This window comes from Trachymyrmex septentrionalis, unplaced genomic scaffold (assembly GCF_001594115.1).
Source record: "Trachymyrmex septentrionalis isolate Tsep2-gDNA-1 unplaced genomic scaffold, Tsep1.0 scaffold79, whole genome shotgun sequence".
Classification (NCBI taxonomy): Eukaryota; Metazoa; Arthropoda; class Insecta; order Hymenoptera; family Formicidae; genus Trachymyrmex; species Trachymyrmex septentrionalis.
Genome location: NW_017305977.1, coordinates 467,220 through 485,057, shown reverse-complemented (window position 1 = coordinate 485,057; position 17,838 = coordinate 467,220). Strand labels below are relative to the sequence as shown.

At 35.9% G+C, this 17,838-nt stretch overlaps 1 pseudogene; it reads right to left on the bottom strand.

Annotated features, from left to right (window-relative positions):
• Window positions 1–16,736: 16,736 nt before the first annotated feature.
• Window positions 16,737–17,789, bottom strand: LOC108754300 (annotated as a pseudogene).
• Window positions 17,790–17,838: the final 49 nt, after the last annotated feature.

The window sequence follows — 17,838 nt, the reverse complement described above, 5'->3', positions numbered from 1 at the left end:
TTTTGCCAAATACCGGATTATTCATATGTTTGTATAAATTTTTTTCAAGATCATTTTTGACCAAAATTCTAAATTTTGTGTTTAATTCTATATAATCACGTAGCCATGGAGATTGCGCGAATTGCAGCATACGGTAAACTTTTGTGATACGGAGACCGTGACGAGTATACTGTTGCAGATTATGATAATGTATGACGTAACGCTGTTTATCGCATAATGTTGCGAGGAGCTTGTCATCGCGCTTGGCAGGTAATTTTTCGCGTGTCGGATAGAAGGATAGGTCAATGTGCGCATCATGAAAATGTTGCGGATACTCCGCGTCCACTTCGAGAATATAGCCTGTTGCCGAATCTAATGCGATAGTCATAAAGTCGAAATTTTTTACGTCGTCGACCCATCGAAAATCGGCATAAGGCAATGGTTCACACATTGCCCAGCCATATAGATTGTTGACGTCCTAGTACATCAAGTACGATGACAGTTTCGATGGATCGTACGACCGCATGTATTTGTTGGCTTGCGCATATCTGTTTGAACACTGACTCAGACCATCGCGTATACCGCGCTCGATAAACATATTAATGTCTGTGAGCAGTTCAAATCTTATATCCATGTGCTTTAACATGGCGTCCCACGTGAACCACCGGTAAAGTGTAATAATACGCAGGGTCGAACCCGCGTATAATTCGCGACGCAACTGTCGCGGGAATTTTTAAAGACGTCCATCAACAATAATAGTTTTCAGATATACCAGGTGTACAAGTATGAAATGCGGATTTGAGAAAACAGATGGCGCATCAATGCAGTGTGTGGTATAAAGATTTGACTGTTATGCCATTTTGAAGTGCCATCAACAAGTGTCAGACGCGCACGAGTGATAAATTGAAAAAGTGTTTGCATAGTGTTGTGTTGCTGTGTTCGATATGTCGAAATTTATACCAAACAAAGAGCATTCGCGGACAGCATTAATTTTTTGTTTTCATTTGAAGAAAACTGCTGCTGAATCATACCGATTACTTCGAGAAGCTTAACATGCTCCATCGCAAGATACGTGTGAACGATGGTTTCGGCGTTTTAAAAGTGGTGACTTCGATGTTGCAGACAAGGAACACGGAAAACCGCTTGTTGGACGAAGATGATTCACAAACACAAAAACAACTCGCAGAGCAATTGAGCGTTAGTCAACAAGCTGTTTCCAATCGCCTACGAGAGATGGGAAAGATTCAGAAGACTGGAAGATGGGTACCGCATGAGTTGGCAGATGGAGAGGCGCAAAAACACATGTGAAATTTTGCTTGCACGATACAAAAGGAAGTCGTTTTTGCATCGGATCGTTAGTGGGGATGAAAAGTGGATTTATTTTGAGAATCCCAAGCGCAAAAAATCATGGGTAGACCCAGGCGCACCATCCACATCAACCGCAAGACCGAATCGCTTTGGCAGAAAGACGATGCTCTGTGTTTGGTGGGACCAGAAGGGTGTGGTCTATTATGAGCTGTTAAAACCTGGTTAATGCTGGACGCTACCAATAACAATTGATCGATTTGAACCGTTCGCTGCTTGAAAAAAGACCAGAATACCAAAAGAGACAACACAAAGTCATTTTTCTTCATGACAATGCTCCATCACATACGGCAAAACCGGTTCGCGATACGTTGGAAGCACTCAGCTGAGAAGTTCTAACCCATGCGGCTTACTCACTAGACTTGGCTCCTTCCGATTACCACTTGTTTGAATCGGTGGGTCACGCACTTGCTGAGCAGCGCTTTGGTTCGTACGAAGATGTGAAAAAATGGCTCGATGAATAATTCGCGGCAAAGGGGGAAGATTTTTACTGGCGTGGTATCCACAAATAGCCCGAAAGATGGGAAAGATGTGTAACTAGCAATGGAGCATACTTTGAATAAAGCTCTTTTTATCATTCTTCCGAATTTAACGTATTTTTTTTTAAAACAAATCCGCATTTCATACTTGTACACCTGGTAAGTCGCTATATTCACCGAATGTATTCACCGGATGGAGAACCGCTGCTACATTATTAGCGTACGCGTAAGCGTTTTCATATGCCGTGTCGTCTGTCAATGATTCGCTGTAAAACGACTCGCAAGGCGGTAAACATAGTTCCTCCAACTTTTCGACACAATCAATGTACTCGTACGGAAAGGCACTCTTTCATGTCAAAAGATTAAAGTTTTCTTCTGATAAATTGGAAAATTCGTGTTGCAATATCCGTAGCTTATTTTTACTGAGAAAAGATGCCAATTTGTCCAAACTAGAAGCGAGAAATCTGTATGAATCTATGAACCGTAATTTTACACAATTTTTTTTTAATTTTGGTATTATCGACATGTTTAGTAAACGAGATTTTTCTTTAGTTATAGGTAAACGCATCCTTCGTACGCGGTGGCAATTTCCTTCATGACGAAATGCGTGTCGTAGCCCGATAAGTTATGGAAAACTACGGGTATACAATGCGAATCCCTATAATTTAAATTGCAATTTAATTTGAGTGCGCGAGGCCTCTGTATTGCCCAGTTAAGTGGCAGTGATTGCGTACCCGCGTATCGTCTAGCACAAACGGTTTCTCGCATATATATGACAATGCGTGGCATTGTTAAATTTTTGCAAATCGTTTCGCGTGAAATCCGCCATGGGTACATAACTGAAATAGACTGTACACTATTTGCGCCAAATTTCTGAGTTCTTTCGTGAACCACGCTATACAGTCTTTATCGCGGCGAAAACGGTAGCTCGACAGTGAATTGTCGTATGAGTAGTGCACGTAGTATCCGATGCTAAACACGTTATGATGATGATACATGTAAGTAGCGATTCAGGATTCATTTGTTTTCTCCAATGCACACTCCAGATCGGCGCAAATGACGAACGGGACGCGTTCCTTCCTATAGTGGTTGTTGAAACTCAGATATTTATCGTTCTCGCTCGATAGTCTGATCACGCATTCAGTCATTCAGTTTTTCACAGTCTTCTGTGGATCTTCAATTTAACGTTCGAGCTGAAGTAGTGGAATCATCTGAAAAAACCGCGCATTTATTACTATTATTATTATTGTTGTTGTTGTTGTTGTTATTATTATTATTAAGTACCTATGGCAGAAATATTTCTTATGTTCTTTTTTGGTAAGTTGTGAGTTGACTAATCGAGATAGATTCTTGATCAGCGCAAAGTGTCCCGCATTGTTATTTTCTACGTACAAGATGTTTACGTGTTTGCTCCTCTTTCGGTCGGCAAGTCGTATGGGTGTAGACGTTAATAGAAATGTCATTCAAAGTTTCAAGTTTCTTAATTTGACTCAATGTCATTGGAAATTCGATTCCCGCGAGATTTAGAACCAACGTATAATGCGGATACGAGGATTCTCGATGTGCATTTCCTTGAGCCGGGTGTAGAGCGGCAACAACAGACCATGCGAAACACGCATTATCCGCGGTTTGCACGTTAATTACCGCTCTCTTTAGCATAATTTCTCGCGGGAATTTGATGTGACATCCCGCGCGCAAAGAATTGTGCTTGTCGCGTTCACCGTTAAATTCAGTATGCGCGACACGTATCATCCGTGCAAATCAGTACATTAATATAGTTCATAGTTCTGGGTGGCGATACTTTTGTTTGCGCGTTTATTACCCGCCACGAACTGCTATTAAAAACAGTGTTTATTTTTATAGAGTCATATTGTTGCATTACACTATGCACATATTCGAGCACAATTTCGCTCCCGTCTTTGAGAAATCGACGAGATTCGATATGTTTAGAATTTACTGACTCTAAACATATGTCACCGCACCCGTCAGAATACGGCTTTCGAACCCCGTTTCGATGAAACGGAGTCCGTACCTGCTGCCCACATGCACGAATCTTCCACGCACAGATTCCTTCAAACTCTCGAGCCGCGATACCTGCAATCAGTGATTGTCTACTGTACTACTGTGATCAAAAAGTAAGGTGAATTTTGTTATAAAATAAAAAATCTTTATTTATTCATCCAAATCAATTTGATCCCCTTCAAAGTAATCCCCCTCCGATACAATGCACTTATGCCAACGTTTTTTCCATGCCTCGAAGCATGCCAAAAAGTCGTTTCCCGGTATAGCCTTCAAAGCGCGCAGCGATTCACGTTGAATCTCTTCAATAGATTCAAAGCGGTGTCCCCGGAGCGGTCTTTTGAATTTGGGAAATAGCCAAAAGTCACACGGAGCTAAGTCAGGTGAATAAGGCGGTTGCGGAACGATATGAGTGGAATTTTTGGCGAAAAACTCACAAAGAATCAATGCCGTGTGAGACGGCGCATTATCGTGATGCAAAAACCAGGAATTGTCTTTCCATAAATCCGGCCTCTTCTTGCGAATAGCTTCACGCAAACGACGCATAACACTCAAATAATATTTCTTGTTGACAGTTTGGCCCGGCGGAAGGAACTCATAATGCACAACACCACGATAGTCGAAGAAAACTGTCAGCATAACCTTGATTTTTGAGCGACTTTGGCGCGATTGTTTTGGTCTTGCCTCGCCTTTAGCACGATATTCACTCGATTGGTCGGTTGTTTCCGGATCATAAGCATAGATCCAAGTCTCATCTCCCGTAATAATGCGTTCGTAGACGTCCTGATAGTCACAAATCATCTCTTTACAAACTTTAACGCGACGCTCTTTTTCGAAGAAATTGAGTGTTTTTGGCACCAAACGAGATTTTACTTTTCTAAGGCCCAAGTGATCCTTCAAAATTGTTTGAACTGAACCAAATGAAATGCCAACCATATCGACAAGGTCTCTAATTGTCAATCGACGATTTTCGAGCACCAATTCCTTGATTTTCTTCACGTGTTGCTCATCAATTAACGTTGAAAGTCGTCCGGGGCGTTCCAAGTCATCAGTACGTTCTCTGCCTTCTTTGAAGTCTTTGTACCACTTATAAACATTTTTCTGCGACATAGTCGATTCTCCGAAGGCCCTCTGCAACATTCTGAACGTTTCCGCAGCCGAAATTTCATTCCGCAAACAAAATTTAATGGCACTTCTTTGCTCAGCAAAATCAGACATTGTAAAAATCGCCAAAATCACTTTTAGTCGTTTAGAAAACACAAGCGTAACTATATGACTAATGATGACATTGACATGAAATTTGCCACAGATGTCACTAACAGTAGTACCAACATAAAAATAAAAAGTTTGCTCGAATCGATTAGCGCGGGAAGTTTAAATTAAAAATTCACCTTACTTTTTGATCACAGTAGTACTACCGCTTGATAATCGTGGGTGTTTGATACGGCTCTGTTCCTCCAATAATTCTATAAATTCGTCGCTGTGTTCCCACGCACTGTACTCGTTTATATTAAGCAGGGTAGCTTGCTCAATCAAATAACGCTCCATGTTGTCACTTGCACTGTCAAATTAACTAATGACGTTATTTAATTATATCTTGTCATTTTTATATCATTATATGCGCTATTTTTATTAATGATATCATCGCCTAAACTTCTCATGCCCTAAAAAATCTTAAATTACGCTAACAAAGCAGCTATAGTTTAATGAAATTTTAAATGTTTAATTTTTACAGATGCTGTATTAAATTATTATACATTAATGATGTCATCGCCAAAACATGTTAATGTCCTTGAAAAATTTTCTTACGTTACTCTGACAAAACAGTTGTATATTAGTTGATATTGTACTATTTGGCAACGTCGCAAACGCATTTATATCAAATTATATTAATGATTATCATTCTTAAGAAATCTTAAATTACGCTAACAAAGTCGCATTGAAACTTGCAAATTTGCTGACACTGCAATTTGCGATGTTACATTATGGTAATGTCATCACCGGATGTCTCTAAAAATCTTTTGTTATAAAATCTGACGTTTGCATTGTTGATATCATTGACCGGAACTGGTCCTATAAATATTCGCGAGAATTTTTGCAGAAAGTCAGTCTGTATAAAATGGCTAACCATAGTCGCTCCTGCATTTACTCGGTTTCCGCAATGTGCTGATTCGCATTAATATTTCTTCCGATTATGATAATAGGGGATGAAAGTTATATTGACGAGAAACGTGATAATTATGTATTATCAAAAGCTTATACGTCTAAGTACTAGGATAAATGGGTTATGGATTTTCCCTATCATTGACACTTAAGGATGAGTACATTCGAGTCTGAAGGATTTCCATAACATTGTGGATTCATACGTTTAACAGTTGAGCAAGTAAATATTTCATTTATACTTATTTGTGAAAAATTTTTCTCTATAGATGGTTTATCCATTTGTTCTTCTCCATTACAGCACGTCTTCACATACAATTTGTGAGGACGGCGACACTCATATTAGAGCAGAGAAGATACTAAAATGTGAAAATATGTATGTAAAAATTAATAAATATGGATTAACTTGGATTAACTCTGTGTTCAAAATTATTTATTCTCTTTACCATTCCTTTCTATCTGTGCGGCATTATCACGCGCGACACCATCACGCGCAATCATCAAGTTCTCTAAAATAATAATAATAGTTATAATTTGATAGAATAAAAAAATATTTCTGCATGAATAATCACATGGAATAAACACTAAAGGGAAAATTACGTAAGAAGAAGATGGCGACGTAAGAGATGGTATGCATAGTAAATAGTGTGCGGTGGGGACCGCGTTCGATGGTGGCGGCGGGGACTGGCGAATCGCGCCCGGCGGCGGCGAATTGCGCTCGGCAGCCACGCATGACGTCATCACCACGACTCGGATGTAATTTTCCGCACATCTTCGTAAGTTCCCGTTACATAATTTCTCACACCCGGGACATCCTCATCCCCCCACTGCAGCGTCATTCACCGCGACGTCACCCACCGTAACGTCATCCCCCGCACACCCTCGTCACGTCATTCCCCTCACCAAGTGACGTCATGCACTATGACGTCATCCCCCTTCCTCTCTCCCTGTGACGTCACTCCCTTTCCTCCTCCTGTCCCTTACCTCCCCCGCTTCCGAATTAGAACCGACCTTATTACCCTACTTACATCATTAAACATATTAAAAGTATTTATTATAATTGGAATTAAATTTTCCATTATAATAAAATTGATCAATTTTTTTCAGATTTATTCCCACTAAGAAATATTTGTAATGAAATATAGATTAAGATTGCAAACAATGGAATCGACGCTACAAGTGCTACAAATCTGGTCCACTTACGTAGCGATTGCAACATTCATAACTTTAAGTGGACCAATACGGAGCGTAACGTTTAGAGCGTAACGTTCAGAACATTTGAAAGAAGCAAGTGGACCACAGCCTAAATTGTTCCGGAACATCGGAGACGACCAGCGGGGACGGCACGGTGGCCCGCGAGCATTCGGGGCTTGTTTAGTGATAGCTACGGGACGTGTGCTCCGCCATCATAGAGCACACGTTATGTCGGCCCTGGTGTTCCGCTGCTCGGCGGACGCATAAGATTTCCTGGCAGTGACTCGATACACTCCGGAAGCCCTCGAATTCGACGCAGGCGCGGATGAGTCCGGTGAAAAGATTGACGGGTCGAAACCTCTAATGGCCTTCAGGCCTTGGTAAATACATAGAGCCTGAACTCATCTCCCTGCACGGTTTCCTCTTTTAGCCATTCTATGGAAAGTGTTTTTATTAACATACATTACCGACGTGGTTAGTTGAATAATTGTATTAAAGAATCAGAATTAGAAATTAATTGTAGAGGAAGCAGATAGTGGTGAAAGAAAATTTTGAGCAGCTCCTACAAGTGCGATTAGCCCGAGAAGTAAGGGAAAGGGGATTGCTTGAAAGAAATTAATACATTCTTTCTACTTTTCTTTTGATTTATTGAGAGATATTCCGTTTGTGATTCTGATCTATCCGTCAGATTGTTCCGATTAAAAGTAACGGCAGGCTCGATTTTCACCCCGTTTATATAGGCGCTAGTCGGTGGCGAGTCGGGAGGAAGAGAGAGCTCAAATTTCTCAGAATTGGTAATACTTGCCAAATTTGGAAAATAATTTTTTATATGAAAATATTAGGCTGAAATTCGGTTGCCACGAATTCAATTTAGACTGAAGGATCAAATTAGTTTCGCGTTAATTGATGGAATTTTAAAGTAATTAACAAATTAAATTTTTGGGCCTTTCTCCGTGGTCTGCACTGCTCCTTTTTCGACTCTCGATTGACCAGCGTTCGCTAACATGACAAATTTACATTTACTTATTTGTTTCAAGCTAATTAAGGCGGTCACGATGGCCAAAAGATAGTAAATCAAACAAAAAATGTATTAAACATAACGCTTCGAAATTAACAATATTCTCGGATTTCAGAGCGGTCGAAATCTACAGATTTGGAGTGACGAGCGTAACGCGCATTGCAGGCCGTGATTTGTACGCGATAACTTATTCTTATTCTGAGAGATTAGGCGTCGAGGTGTTTTGATCGGATAAATTTTTCTTAAATCTCGAGCAGGATGATAATGACATGACAATCCCAACATATGGGAACGATTCCTTAACTCCGCGTGGAATTCCGTCGCAATACATCGGCACGCGGTACGCGTCTCATGAGTGCTTTAATTGGCTCACGCGATCCATGTGTCACGTGGTGTCGGCATAACAGAATCATACCACTCCGAATAAGTTTCTCGCTAGGAATATCCGCAATTAATTAATAGAAATACTTTAGATAGATGATGTGAGATTAAATAACGAAAAATAATTCAGCACAAAACCAAAAGACAAAAAAAAGAAAGTAAAATTATATTTCTACGGAGGACAGGACATAACATCATATTAAAGATTAAAAAGCAATTGAAGTTTTTTTTTAATTAAATGTTTAACTTACATTCGCTAAAAAAAGTGGTGACTATTTCGATTTCATTCTTTTCAAAATTTCTTTAAAATCAACAGAGGTTCTAATTCTTAACTTCTTAAATTTCTCGATCAATCATTTTCTTGCTGTATTATACTTATCACATTCCCATAGGAGGTAGTTTTCATTCTCAACAAGCCCACATGAACACCAATTACTATCACATATTTTGAATCTATGAATAAGAATTCCTATCAGAAACCCTATATTCCAGTGTATCCAATATCTGATAAGTTGAAAGCCTTATTCCTTATTTCTAATTCCTTATTCCTTTTATTGTGTGACTGCACCTTAATAGTTCTTAAAATAGAAGATGCCTTTATTGAACTTGCATGATTCAAGAATTTGTCGTTGTTTTTACATATTTCTCTTGGAAAAAAAATACAAACTAAATCAGAGTGGGGGACCTCTATTTCAAGTAGCGAGCCCTCTACGGCGGCTTTCTTGGCTAATTCGTTCGCATTGTCGTTATCTTTGATATTACTATAAATCGAAATCCAAACCAGCTCTATATTTTTTTTTCCTTACAATCAAATAAAAATTGATTTATTTCTTGGATTATGATTGGTGTTTCAATTCCTTCACACTTAGGAGAGAACTAAGCATACTTTTAGAAAACTTAAAAGTCATTTAAATGTATATAAGATGGACAACAAAGGTAAGACTGCCACCTAAGTGAAGTGCCCGATTAAAATCAATCGTAGAAATGGAGGAAGAAGCCTGATTTCACAATTCGCGGTTAAGTCTTTAACCAAGATTCAACTTCTTTCTTTCCAATTCCAGAATTAAAAAGAATCGAGGAATAAATTACATCTCGGTTAAAAACTTAATGTGAATTGTGAAACCGAAACATAATCCTTTCAATATTAGAATTTAAAATAAAAATTATAAATAATATGTATAAACTTAACTTAATGAAGGAAAAGAAATTAACAATATTTATAAAATATTGCAAATTTATTACAAATTAAAATTTATAATACGCAAACAAATATGTAAATTAGAAAGCGTTTGTACAATGCCATAAAATTTTGATATAAAATTCTGCGAGCATAATACAATATGTATAAAATATTCTTGGGAAAAATGAGGTTTTGCAGAGATGATTTTATTTAATATACTTTAATGAAATAAATTTATCACTAATCTTATCAATTACATCACTGTGCGCTACATGTGCAGTCGGCGACGACTCTCTTATAAAACCTACAGACGCTTAGTCGGCCGTTTCGGCAACTCATGGCGATCACGTGATACTCATATACTACACGAGTGGTGACTTACATGTATGTGTTCCCCTCATACACACGTTAATGCTGTTACTTATTCTACGCGAAACTCATTGTTTTGTTTTCCTTTAATTTGAATACAGTCAAATGTATATTATATTTCAACACGCCTCCTTACATTTGTACTATATTCTTTACTTATTTTCTTTATTATTTCATACAACATTTAAGTTAGATCTAAATTTTTCAAATTTCTCCTTACTGAGAGCTTTAGTAAAAATATCCGCAACATTTTCATTCGAATCTATTTTTTGAACATCAATCAGTTTTTCTTTTACACTTTCATGTACAAAATGATAATGTATTTCAATGTGTTTAGAATTTTTCGTAAAATTACCATTATTAGCAATATTTATTGCCCCTGAATTATCTTCGTAAATTTTTATCGGTTCCTTTATCTCTATGTCGAATATTTTTACTAATTCTCTTATATACTTTATCTCGCTTACTACTTCTGATAATGCTACATACTCTGCATATGTCGAAGCTTTGGTTATACACTTTTGTTTTCTTGATTTCCAATCAATTACATTTCCAAATAATTTTATTACGTATCCGGACGTAGATTTTCGATCAATATTGTCGCCTGCCCAATCAGCATCAACATAACAATTTATAATATCGCAATTTACATTTTTCTTATAATATAAAACTAAATCTTTCGTTAAATACAGATATTTCAAAATTCGCAAGGCATATTTCCAATGCGTTTCATTATAATCATTTTGATATCTACTAAGATAATTGACGCTGTAACTTATATCTGGTCTCGTACTTGAACCAATGTATAGCAAAGCACCTATTAAATTTCTATATTTTATGTTTGACTCGCAGCTTCCGGCCTTTTCAAGTTTTAAATTTGTCTCCATTGGAGTACTATACAATTTACTATTTTGAATTTTATACTTATCGGCTAGTAACTCTATATATTTCATTTGACTTAGAGTGAGTTCCTTTTTTCGATAATTATAATCTATATTTACTCCAAGATACTCTTTGATCTCTCCTAATTCTTTCATTTTAAATCTATCCGTCAAGAGTTTCTTAATACTTAATATTTTTCCCTTGCTTTTGCTACAAATTAATAAATCATCTACGTAAATCAAAACATAAATTTCGTCATTCTCATTTCCTTTTTTATATAAACAGAGATCTGCATTACTTCTTTTAAATCCGACTTTTGTTATGCACTCATCAAAACACTCGTACCAGTCTCTAGGACTTTCTCTCAATCCATACAACGCTTTTGACAATTTGTATACTCTATTCGTTCCGTCTTCGTAACCTTTTGGTTGATGGACATATACCTCCGTTTTTACTTTTCCGTTTAAAAATGCAGTTTCTACATCCATTTGTTCAATTTTTAAACTATTTTTACAACAGTAAGAAAGTAAAATTTTTAACGTTTGATTTTTTGCTACTGGAGCGTATATGTCATCAACCACATCAGTTTGTTGGAAGCCCCTTACAACTAGCCTAGCTTTATATCTATCATCTAATTTTCTTGTATATACCCATTTAACGTCTAAAATCTTTTTTTCTTTTACTTTATTTACTAATTTCCAAGTTTCATTCCTATTTATACAATCTATTTCTTGATTCATGGCTATTTCCCAATTTTTACTGTCATCACTATTTATCGCCTCCTCAAATGTATAAGGCGTGTCTACCCGACAATAATTTACAAAAATATTATTCGAACTATTTTCAGGATATCTTATTGGACTTCTCCTATCACGTGTAGATCTGCGAGGAGTTTTTAAACTTACATTTTCTTTATCAGTTTTCACTTCATCGTCCTCGTCCGCACTTTCAAAAACGTTATCATTTAAATTGTTCTCGTGATCACTATCTACTCCTCTACTTGACTCGAGAGTCGAAACAGAAGGAACTAAATAATCGGGTTCACCTTCATTTAGGTTAATACACTTTATGTTTTTCTCAACAATATCAACGTGTCGCGTAACTATTATTCGGTTATTTATAAGTACTCTATAGCCAACATCACTATAGCCTAACAGAATTCCCATATCTGCTTTCTTATCCCATTTAGATAATCTTTTTTGTTCTGGTTTTCTAACAAAGACTTTACTCCCGTACAATTTTAAATGTCTAACGTTCGGTCTTTTCCTAAAAAATATTTCATACGGCGTTTTCTTTTCAATCGTGTTTGTTAAAGAGCGATTTTTTAAATAAGTCGCAGCACAAATTATTTCTGGCCAATATTTTTTGTGTACTTGTGCCTCATCTAGTAAGCAGCGCGCCATATCCATTATTGTCCTATTAAACCGTTCCGCAGTACCGTTTAATTCATGCACGTACACTGGACAATTATTTATAAAAATACCTTTATTTTTTGCATATTTGTAAAAACGATTATTCAAGTATTCTTTACCATTATCACATCTTATTTTCTTTACTCGCTTTTCAGTTAAATTTTCTACTTCATTTATATAATTTACCATACAGTCAAATACTTCGTCCTTGGACTTTATACAGTAAACTTTAGCTATCTTACTATAATCGTCAATAAAAGAAACGAAATATCTTTCACCGTTTGGACCAGCGGTTTTAAAGCTACCGCATACATCCGTATGTATAATTTCTAAAATATCGTTTGCCTTTAATCTATTATTTTGAAACGGTAAATTATGCATTTTATTTTCTATACAAGTTTTACACTTCATAAATCCGGTTTCAAGTTTATCCGGTATGCCCTCTAGCAATTGTTGTGAACATAATATATTTAAATAGCTAAAGTTTACATGACCTAAGATTCTATGCCATCTTTCCTTTTGAGTTATATTATTATTGTTATTATTTCGCTCGGCATTATGTACCCAAGTTTTATTACATTCTACTTTACTTTTCATTTTAAGTACTTGATTTTCTTTGTAAGCTACAGCAATAATTTTCCCTTTTTTGTCAATTATTTTTACAGTGTCTTCTTTAGCAACAATAGTATTCTTATCTATTAATTTTCCAAAACTTATCAAATTTGCATTCATTTCTTTAGCATAAAATACATTACTTATATTTACTTTATTACTTGTTCCAAAAGCATTAAAATAACTTACTACATTTCCGATTTTAGTTGCCTTAATATGTCTATTGTCGCCCAAATAAATGTTAACTGGTTTTTCAAGTGTAATCGATTTCTCAAAATACCTATCATCGTTCATGATGTGATCAGTACATCCGCTGTCGAGTAACCACTCTATTTCAGAATCACGTGTCCTATATGTCTCTCTGCTGTACTTCGTATGTGCCGTTGCTATCCAGGCGCTGGTTCCTGAGCTGTCCTGCCCGTGTGTAGCGCTGGTCTCAGGCTGCTGGCGGTAGTTCCCGCGCCCTCTGGTGAAGTTGCCTCTTATGCCTCTTCTGTTGCTGCGACCACGTGTTGAGCCTCGCCATGTTCCACCGCTTTGTGCTGTTTGGCTGCCATTTTGGCACTCTCTTGCGAAATGCCCGGTTTTGCCGCATTTATAACAATTTCCTTTCACTGTTACAAAAGCATTCGATCTTCTTTCTAGATGATCGTTTTGATTCTTCATTTCAGCCATTTTTATCTTACTTTTTACATAGTCTGCTGTCTGATCTTCAACCTTTAACGTATCAATTAAATCGCCAATATAACTATATGATTCTGGCAATGTGTTAAGCATATAATTTAGCTTTTCTTTCTCACTTATTTGAGCACCTGCGGCTTTCAACTCATTTACGGATTTTTCAAAATCATTGAAAAATGACGCCGTTTCACTATACTTATTCAGTCTCATTTTTTCCAGTCTGTTTCTGCACACAATTTGTAACGCTGTGGATTCTTTCAAATACATGCAGTCTAATTTCCTCATTATTCCATAAGCTGTCGTTTCTTCGCATACAAACTCCAACTGCTTATTTGAAATGGAGCTATATATTATATTTATAGCTTTTAAATCATATTCATCCCATGTGGGTTCATCTGTAGCGGCCTTTTCTCTCGTTAGCACTGTATCACATTTTTTCATTTTCATAAACATTGTTATCCGTTTTTTCCACATAGCATAGTCCTCTCCATCAAACACCGGTATCAAAAACTCCTTTTTCTCCATTTTGTCTTGTTTTTCTTCTAGTTGTCCTTTTTCAGCATACACAAAATTTAATACACTCAAAAACTTTTTCGTAACTTCCGCAAACCTTCTCAGTATCTTGGCTTTCTTTATTTCTTCATTGGTTTTATCATCTTCTTGTTCAGACTCGCTCATTTATATACTTTTGAAAAATTAGCTTCACTCTCAGTCGATTTGTGTCCACGTGTTCGGATCGCTATGAGTTTGTATGCGGTTTGTCGACATAGGAACCACGCTCTGCTACCATCTTGGGAAAAATGAGGTTTTGCAGAGATGATTTTATTTAATATACTTTAATGAAATAAATTTATCACTAATCTTATCAATTACATCACTGTGCGCTACATGTGCAGTCGGCGACGACTCTCTTATAAAACCTACAGACGCTTAGTCGGCCGTTTCGGCAACTCATGGCGATCACGTGATACTCATATACTACACGAGTGGTGACTTACATGTATGTGTTCCCCTCATACACACGTTAATGCTGTTACTTATTCTACGCGAAACTCATTGTTTTGTTTTCCTTTAATTTGAATACAGTCAAATGTATATTATATTTCAACAAATATACACAGATACAATAGTACATTTAAATAAACTTAAAAATAAAATAACAAGAAATAAAATAAAAAGTACGAAGAACTAATACGACAAAAAATATTACATTTTTTAAATATTGTAATAATTTCACATTTTTTGTTTCATAGCAGACTATTTTTTTTATTTCATTTAAATGTCCTTGTGAAATTGCTTTACCTGATTTATTATTTTTAATATACTTATAAATTAAAAATGTCACGCACTTATTTAAAATTATACACTCGCAATGGGGGAGAGGATGCAAAGGACATAACTGACTAAACATTTCACAGTTTTCAAAATAACTTATAAAACCTTTGTCTTTTAACAGAAAAGTATTGTATGTCAGAACTACACATATAAATTCAACCAAATTAACTGGGACCCATTTTCCATATGTTTTGTGCGGGGAATAACGAAACAGTCCGAAATAAAAAAATTGGCATTAATATAGCCTCTCTTTATATAAACTTTGTGTGGAAAACTATTAATGTCTTTCATCTCGACAATTATGAAGAATAAAAAATGCAATTATTGGGTTGAGATTATGTTGTCATACAGAAATTTGGAAACAAATTGATAAGATCATCATAATAAATTAAATCAGTTTATTGTATATACCATTTGTAAAATATCTCTTAACTGCTTAATCAGTTATCCAGTTTTCTTTTTAAGATTTACACACTCATACACTCATACGTTTGGTACATTATCGGGTATAATAGAATTGGCAAAAATTACATAGATGAAATTACGCCATGACGTTTTCTGATTGGATACTTCAATCCCCACTTTCGAATGCTCCTATTTTTTCTGTGTTACCGGAAACATTAATACGAGTTTCACTCCCCTGCGCGGCCTGGTGTCCGGGCGGAGTTCGCCAGTTGTGTGGGCATTGCATCTTTTAATCTTTGTATCTCTTATAACGCGATCTGGCTGTATCGACCTCCACTTATTATTTCGGGAGGCGGGAGCACGAAGTAAGAGAAAAGGAGACTCAACTTGATAGTGCGCTGGCAAAAAAAGTGAAACCGATTTGTGCGCTGAATTGAGAGGGAGTCCGCTGAGAGGAATAACCTTCTAATTTCTTTTTCTAATTTCATTTTCTAATTTGCACTTTTAATTGTGAGGAAATCTTTTTATTTAGACAACTTTTAAAGGAATCAAGTCGAAACAATTGAGAAAGGATTAAGAGAAAGGATCTTCTTCCTGTGTGTATCGTATTGTGTGTATCGTAATTGTGTGTATCGTATTATAACATATTCGGAGACAGCAAGAGACGGAAAATACTTTGAAGTCAAAAAGAAAAGAGAAAAAAGTGAGTAAATGCAAATAAAAAAATTAACTTTATGAAATAATGAATAACAAATAATGTGTTTTTGAAATAACAATGAATGAGAAATAATTATTTTTCAGTTGTATAAGTATGGGAGACAACTCAAGGAAATTGGAACATGTAACAGAGGAAACATTTAAGTATTTACAACAAAATTTAAATTTAGTAGAGTTGTCTTCTTCGAGCTAGGGATTTACAAGTGGAAATAAAAAATTTTTCGGTTTTCAAAAAACAGAAAATGATTTCAGTATTAGAAAAAGAATAGCTATATTCTAAAATTTACACATTAATATTTACATCAATGACGAGATTATGCCTTTTTCCAAATATATAATAGTGACGAGTACTAATTAAATTTATGGATACCCTTTGATTTATATCTCATGAATTGTACATATGATATTTTTTCAATCAATTATGAACACATCAAGATCTCTTTTTTTGAACATGAGAAAAGAATAAATAAATAAATTTACAATTTTACAATTTATATATTTTGTTATTTATTTTATGTACATTTTAGTACTTTCTCTTTTTAGTAGGTTTTAATAATTTCAGTGTGTGCTACATTTTGCACGGAGCACACTGAAGATTCCATATTATTACAGTATCAGTTGTACAGCTCAGCTTCGATGATTTCCTTCTTTCTTTGGTTTGTTCTTTTTCTGCATTATTATTATTATTGAATTTCTTGCATAAGAAAGACATCCTCGTAGTTAAGAAAAAAATGGATAATCTTGTGTTTAACCTCGTATTCATGTTTGCACAACCAATTAAAGATAATTGGGATAGCTGATCTATTATGTTGCTAATACTGAATAATGTGTCAACATTAAAATCTCCATCTTTGGTTGCTTCGATTACCCCTTGTACCAGAAATGACAGTAAGATGACTAGTACAACCGATGGATATTTCAGGCTCCGTTTGGTTTTTAACATAGTATCAATTGATGACTATTCGGTATTGCGTCATTGATCCTAACATCAACGTTTTCAGGCATATCGCACACCACAGCTTGCTTATTTTCCAAAAATTTTGTGAATCTTGGTCCTTTCCTCGCAACATATCCAGTAACATAACTTAATACATAATCTTAAAATAAAAATAGTTATGCATAGAAAGTAATCGTGGTTGTCAAATACCGATGCAGCATCCACAAAAACATATATATTTTTGCCTCTATCCAAAATGGTATCAATTTGATCGATCCATTGCTGCTGTCTTTCCTCAGGATCTTTTATGTTCTTGATACTCAACAGAACGTCCATCAGTTCTCCACCAGATATGTTGCAGCCTTTCGATTTTACAAGTAAATAAGTCGAAACTAATTTATACATTTGTATAAACAGTTAAGAATCTGGATGCTCAAATGGATCCACAGCAATCCCGCATCATACCGAAAAAGCGCTGAAATAACAAAATAGAACTTCTTGCACTACTTTGTGGAAATTTTTTAATTTCTTACAAGAATATCACGATTGTATACCTCCAAACTGTCTTGATTAAGTCGTGCGGTCATTAAATATCTAAACACTCTTTTACAAGAAAAGTGCAAATTTCAAGTGCTTTTAAGGAAACTTTTAACCATAACATATTGAATTTGTTATGAATTCGTAATTTTTTCGTTTGTTTCTTTTTCCCATAC